The following is a 7,681-nucleotide window of genomic DNA, read 5'->3' as shown; positions in this document are numbered from 1 at the left end:
CACCTTCATGTAGATTGGGCGGTACATCTTAAAGTGTCTATATATGGCTGTATATATACATGTACATGTATAAACAAACGATAAAGACGGGGTGTCGGGTATTCTGTAAGACGGATCGGAAGCTAGACACCGCGTGATCTCCTTAGTAACAAACTGCGTGGGTGAAGAAAACGGTCCTCCCCGCGTTCTTGCATAGGAAAATGTCTATTTTGGAATCGCTGTCAGCGATCTTGTATCCATTGCATTTGTATAATTTTCAGCTTTCCAGAGAGTCTGAGTATTTCTGCAGAGCTTTCGTGACGTTATTTTGTACAACTAGGCATTACTGGTCGCTAGCGAAGTGTGCAAACAATGACCTTTTTCGCCAATGTTTTAACTCCGGGCGGCCATTTTGTTTTAGACACGAAACGATGGTCACCTGACCTTCAACTTCCGACCCGCCTTACCCAATAATAACCACACCTGTCGTTAACTTGGAAAAACGTATATGTTATCACTCTTTTGTGATTAAATATCAATAAATTCAAAACTGTTAAACCGGCATACCTTGAGAAGGTTTGGTATGGCGCTGGAATATTTATTTTTCATTGACATCTTCTGTTCATGCAACTGTATAAATATTCTCGAAATGTTACAAGCACATTTAAAGTTTAATATTATTGTGAACATGAGATTTTTAAACTTAAACGCCCTGTTCTGTATTATACCCCTGTGACAATGAAAAGTCGTGTCTTGGTCGTTGATACAATGAAATTAATTGTTTCGATGCTTATCTATTAAATAAAGACGAATTCGAAACTCTTCATTCTCCTATACCATAACTATTCACAAGATCTGTAACCGACGGGTGTAACAGATTTAACATAGCCGCTCATTTGGTGCGCATAACTGTTATTAGTGACGTTTTAAGTTACCGTCGCCTTGAGGGGTGTTATGCGTTAATGCTTACCATACTGCTGATCACTGGCTTCCATCGTGCCTTTCACTGTCCCGTCAGGGAGTATCTGCAGGGTATGGCCTGTCCTACAGTACAGCGTTGACGGGGTACTGTTGTTTTTCCAGTGAGGTGGTTGCCGAGAATTTTCCAAGCCTAAATCGGGCCCGTTGAAGGCGAGCCCTGGGCTAAGCAACCCCATAACTGTCATAAAGACCAACCGCCAAAGGGGGCAGCTACAAGTAATTCTGAAGTGATCAGTTAGACTTTTCATCCAGGACACGATCTCATCCCTCCCAGGAATCAAGCTGATAGGAACTGTGTGAAGGTGGCAAGGTCTATATACTCCAGACGGTTTCAGGAAACGGTTTCAGAGTAGATGTCGAAGCTTTCCTATGTTCTCACAATCCGCACATAAGAGTTCGCTGGACAGACTAAAACTGAGTAATCTAGTCGACGACAAACACTAGTAATGCAACCTTGATATCCCATGGCCATCTCAGCTCCACTGAAATGACAAAAAACAAACCAAATTACGGAGTGCCGAGAGTTCTGTTGTGGTCTTAACTGGTGTTTGTATGCATAAGAGTAAAGATATAGAGACGACAAGGCATGAACTGACCACCCCCGACTGGACGTGTTACCGGTGACTGTGTGTACAACGTAACCGAGAAAATTGCTACGATAGGATTAACAAAAGCGTGTTTAGGTATGTTATTACCACACTCAATTCACCAAATGGTGATATACCAAGTGTATTTGCAATAGGTGTGATGGAGGCTGTGGGAGGGTGGGGGTGAGGCGTTCATGTAAGAGGAGGGACGGGGGAGTGGAGGTGTGAATGAAGGCTTCAAAGTCGTGCCGCGGGAGGCACACTGATCACATATTGTGTATGGCCAAATTAAGTTTCTGATTAATTAGATTACAAGTGTTAATTAAGCGTCACAATAAGTCCACAAAAACGAAGACGAAATACTTCACCACGCTTTAAAAATTTTGGCTGAACACGTGTGAGTCAAGGCTTAATTGACTGCTAAATATGACACAGATCATATATAGCCCAAGCTGGAATGTCCACTTAGACAATTAGCCCCTCGTTATCGAACTATTGTTAGAAACTACCAGTTAGAAAACGATCTCAATAAGACACAGACAGAGGCTAAATGCATATACTGCTGACACGAAAGTTTTACACAATACATCGTGGGTCCTGTTGAGCATGCATTCAAGTATACACAGGTATAAATACATACATATATACATATATAGGCTATGTATCTCGGTCCCCAACACATACAAATATATAAGCCTTCAGTCCGCTAGGAGACAGACTATAGAGGACAGCGAATTTCTCCACTACCCGTTCCCGTACTTTGCCTACTTATCAGAAATCGCTTGGCCAAATCACTTCATAAGCCTTTATCTTTATTTTCAACCTGCCATTTATGTTATTCCCCTGCCATTACCTACCTGGCCCACGCGACCGTAAATTGTATAACAAAGCAACCTGCCTGTGGCTGAACATCGGAAACAGCTTAAATGTATGTCCATAGCAATTTACACACAACTGCTTGAAATCAAGGAAGATGCATTTTTAAATGCACAAAGTACGGGAATTCTATTAAAATATGACAATTTCCCTAAGTTTCTTTCTGGTATAGACACTGGCAGGCCTACCATGGAGGGGACGGGAAGCCGCGGGGGTCGGACTGACTCTGTCAGTTAACCTGAGGCCCGACTCGAGATTAACACCATTACACATCAATAAAGTGTTACTCAGTATGAAGTGAACAGGGGTTATACGCTATAGCTGTTACCCACCTGTACCTTGGAATAGAAACTCAACACATTATATAGTACATGAATATACCCTTCTTTGTGGGAAAAGTAACAAGTCACACAGGGCCAGGCGGGCACTAGACTTAGCTCTAACTTGGTGCGGGATACGGGTTTAAGGCCATACAATAAGTACGGAAGGGAAAAAAATGGAACTCCAATAGAAATGAATGTATACATATCTAATATAGAGCATATAAATCGAATATATCTCATGAAATAATTGCAAATAAATATAAACGCACCGTCAATTTCTAATTCCAAAATATTTTCCAAATGCTTTCGTCCTCTACTAGGTATATATTCGGTTAACATTATAATACTGTAGGTGAAATTTAAATTTAATGCCGCCGTCCATTTCCTTTATCATACACTGGCAGACACAGATCTAAAAACTGTGGCAACAGCCCACATGTTTGTCGTTTAAACACAAGCGAACAAGTTACCTGTCCCAAGCAAGCTATCATCCTTAAAGAGATCGGCCTATACGGTGGAGCAGCGAAGCGCCGTCGACATGGTACACTGGCGCACACTGATGGCTTAGGTTTCGCACAACTCCGCAAAGTTATGATTTGCATCCAACGTTGTGAGATTAAAGCTTTGCAAAAGCTATATCCGTTCATGAACAAAATGCGTAATTCCTTCAATCCATTTTCCGAGGGTCTCACCAGAACGTGACTTTCTCCTGTGACCAAATTGCCAGAAATGATCAATGAATTGCCAATGAACTGATCACACTTTCATCTTGCCGACGTGTGAAAATTTCCAATGAAACTCGACAAAGTATTCCGCTCGTGAAAATATCAATGTACAGCCAGACCGTCAGTTAGGGAGAGGCCTTTGGCCTAGCAGGTAAAAACTGCAAACTCAGCCTTTGACCACCCAGTATATATATATATATATCTGCATGAAGACCTATAGATATATCTGCTATGCTATAGGTTCACTGGCAAAATGAATGGAAATAAGAAAGAAAGTGTTTTAAATCGACCGGATGGCTCCTCTGCTGTCGTATACATGTGTATGGCCCGAGTAGACGAGAGCAGTAATTCCCTGAACACCTTTTGTCCGCGAGACTGTTGGTATAATTTGGCAGAACGAGTTAATATACTCGGCCGATATTCGACTTGTGAGCGAACATGTCTGAACAGCCAAGTGACAGCTCTGCACGCTCAGCGCAGTCCTGGAGCGCATGCGCGGGTTAAAGATGGCGGCCAACATAGCTCGGAGATCTTCTCTTACATTTTGTCGTGCTGTGCATAACCATTGTTCGCAAAGATTGAAAGACAATACTTTGCGAAATAGATTGATCGCAGCCGCATCTATAACGGCGACAGTGTCCCTTTACATAGGAAAGACTAGGCTTCAGAATGACCCGTCTAATGCTATCAACACGAATCTTCGAGTCCATGCAAAGGAATTGGAGACTGAGGTAGGGCTGAGCGATTTCGCCGACACATGTAGCCTACTTGTAGAGCGTTGAAACGCTCCTGTTTTATAGATGAACATACAGTAGACATGTCAATCTATTGTCAGAGACAGTTCTTGTATGCTATTTAGTTCTGATGATCAGTTAATCACCCAAATCTCTCCTCTTACGGTGACAGCACAACACTCCAACAACGACAACGTGACATTCCAGAACTAACACTAACAGTGGCCGCCTGTGGGTATAACCCGATCTCTACACGCAGTCATATTGTGAAAATATCTCCAAGGATCATCAGTGTTAACTAACATGGTGTAATAAAAAGTTAGGGGTTATTTTATGCACTCAAACTTCTGTAGTGTCATCATTTCATATTCATGCGGCTGTGATAGGTTAGAAAGTCAGATAAGATTAAGAGGACGTCAACAGAGCTCGCAAAAACAAATGAATTCTCTCTTAACAGTGTCATCCTGCCAGTTACTGTGCACACACAAAGGTATATATTTTTTCGCTAACCCATCCCTTGCAAACAACCCCAATTGGTCTTTCATTCATTCATTCCCTTGCAAGTAGCCTGACTGACACGGATATCATATTGAAGGACATACGCAAACATGTATAATAATGCAGAGTTCCTCAGTATTGTAATGTACTTGTTGAAAGCTATGCACGTAATATACTGATTCTTTATCAGCTTGGTCCACATTCATTCACTCAAAGTCCAAATCCAATGATATACGGTAAAGGAAATGTGCAGTATTATATGGTGGCTGTTAAGCTTCTACCATGTTTCACTTGGTCGGCTGCAGATTCACGGATAAAGGGACAGAACTGCCCCCCATGTGTGTGCGATGCTAAAGTGCTAAGGCTGTTGTATTGAGAGGATGTTTTCATTGAGATTTAGCCCCACTGACCTACTTACCGGCTTCAGGTATAGACCTGCTCTATAGTTTAGGCTGGAGGATGGACCAAACTTCTCTGTCTTTTGTGTTGTGATGGCCCAACTTTACCGTGTCAGAACATCGTCACTTCTGCATTACTAGGCCATGAATGCAACACTTAAATCTTGTCATGACATGACGCTAAGCTGTGAATTTACATGTTCTAGTATATTTATATATTTTGATTCATGGTCAAATTGATTGCTTAGCTAGCTTTTGAGGGGGAAAAAATATGAAAGGAAAAAAACGTTTAATATTTTAGCAAGAGCATACTTGTACAATGCATGCTATTAAGTGAGATCTGACTTAATATCTTTTCTCAAAGCTAATGTCTATTCTATGGGGATTTATTATTTTTAACACCACATAATAATGAGCAATTTCAAAAGAAAAGAATAAATGAAGCTGCAGTATTTGTGGGAAGAATGTATGGCACACTTGTGTCTGCATTACAGAGATTATATTTGTCAGTTTTAAAGTGTTAATTTTAACAAATTTAATATGTAAACTAATTAATATGATAATGCATGTAACACTTCCTTTTTATTATGTGGTCCTTCAAAGGATTGAAGTGAGATTGAAAAGGAAATTTACATTAAGCATGTAAATCTTAAACATATTTTATATACAATTGGAAATTCTTTGAGTATGTTTTAATAACTTTTTAATTACATATATGTCTCGGTTTAGATTTTTATTATTAATATGGTAATGCATTTCACACTACTTGTTAATAACAGTCAGTTCAAAGAAAACATGTGCTGGGGACAACTTTCTATATTTGCACTGCAACATACTTGTACAGATGCAGTTTTTGCAACGTTCAAAAAGATTTTCCTTCATATTACATACATTTTTGAGTTTGAGTCATGATACAGGTTTCTGTCAAATAACAATAATGAATACATTTTAACTACACATACCTGTACATGAGTATACATTTTTATTTCATGTATGGCTGTGTTGTGCATTTTGAGAGCACTTGGCTATTCTACTTGATATGAATGTACATGTAAGTTTGCTAAACTAAGTAAAGCAGCAAACCCAGAGAAATGGTTATGAACTGACGATTTCTTTGAAGTGGGCCACTTTCTCTGTATAAAGGGTTTATCTGTCACCAACCAGCTGGCAGTCTTCTGTACAGTAGTCAGAGACTGTGTCCTTTAATGTTTCTAACAAGTGTGATCTTGCTTACACAAATTGAGTGTACAGCTTACATCTCATTTTCATTGTTTTAGGGCTCTCTATAGGGGATTATCACTGTGAGAAGCAGTGATTGTTGTGTGTTAAGAAAGCCTTTGAACTTATTTTTGCATTCTTTTACAAACTGGCATCTGTCTGACATTGGTACCATGTAGTGATTTTATGATTATAATCTCATTCAGTTAATGAAATAACAAAGAGCACAAGAAAAACCCTATCAGTGATTACTGAGTCTTTATTATTAAGAGATTGAAGTTAAGGTGTGTTTTAATCCAGATGAAGTACAGGTCTCTGCATATATTACGTTGATTGTGTTGTATTTATAGTATAAAATTGGCTTTTGGCGGAAAGCCTTTCAGCCAAGATTAGCAATGTCTATAAATGAGATATGGAAGTTGACCACACCCATGTCCATTTCTACACCCACAATTAATTTGGACAGAAATGGATTTCTGAAGGATTAATCAGTCAGATTTGTCCCGTTGTTAGTGGCAGCCAGGACTGCCATGGGTAACATCTATGTGCTGATGATCATTGTTTGTCAGGACATGAGCTAAAATTGTGGGTACCAAGAATGAGATAAACGATAAAAACAAACCGTAGCTGATTGTCAGTTCCTCTCCATAATACCTATCATGAAATCACCATAGTGCTACAAAATATCTCTTCACTCTTACATGTTCTGCTTCCAAGTTTCAGAACTGTCAGGCAGCAAGCTCTTCTGCAGTTTTCAGATTTTGTTCTATCTGAAATATACAGACGCACAAGTGCCCTTCCTCTGACATTGTTGTATGTACACTAGGGTCAGATATCATGTAACAGTTTGCCATCACATTCATCACTTTTATCCTATATTGCAGTACATATTGTCACAGATACTTAAAACAGTAACTGTTGAGTGTATAAAATTTACCAATCCCAAAGGCAATTGTTTCAACATAAAATGCACACAGGGTTTGGATACCTGATATACTTATCCAACAATTGTTGCCAAATAATAATTTGTTAGTCCTTTGGGTACATGCAGGGTGACTTTTATAATGCAGGTGGATTACATATAATGTTTGGTGAAATATTACCAATTTGCCCAGATAGGATTGCAATACTTTTTTATTCAGTCAACAATAGCTCTTTTGCGTGTGAAAATCATGTACATTTTTACGTTTGAGAAAAAACAAATGAAAACATTGAATTGTGATTCTTTGTAAAAAGTTGAGGATGTAATTCTGTGCTGTTTTGTCTGAGGCATGTATGAAAATTAAATGAGAGATTCAGATTTGATTGACAAGTGGGGTAAGGTTCTGTTTGACCCTACTTGTGCCACCAATAGATTCCATG

General features: G+C 39.4%; 1 protein-coding gene across 5 annotated transcripts in view; it reads left to right on the top strand.

Annotated features, from left to right (window-relative positions):
- The first annotated feature begins 4,068 nt into the window (after nucleotides 1-4,068).
- Nucleotides 4,069-7,681, top strand: part of LOC135472447 (calcium uptake protein 3, mitochondrial-like) — a 98,638-nt gene continuing 95,025 nt past the window's right edge. For all 5 annotated transcript variants that reach the window (XM_064751961.1, XM_064751959.1, XM_064751960.1 and 2 more), the window contains exon 1: nucleotides 4,069-4,202. The gene's annotated coding sequence lies outside the window, so the exon portion shown is untranslated. The remainder of the gene's footprint in view (nucleotides 4,203-7,681) is intronic.

This window comes from Liolophura sinensis, chromosome 8, assembly GCF_032854445.1.
Source record: "Liolophura sinensis isolate JHLJ2023 chromosome 8, CUHK_Ljap_v2, whole genome shotgun sequence".
In the NCBI taxonomy this organism is placed as follows: Eukaryota; Metazoa; Mollusca; class Polyplacophora; order Chitonida; family Chitonidae; genus Liolophura; species Liolophura sinensis.
Note: the sequence above shows the minus strand (reverse complement) of the source record. Positions and strands in the feature narration are given on the sequence as shown.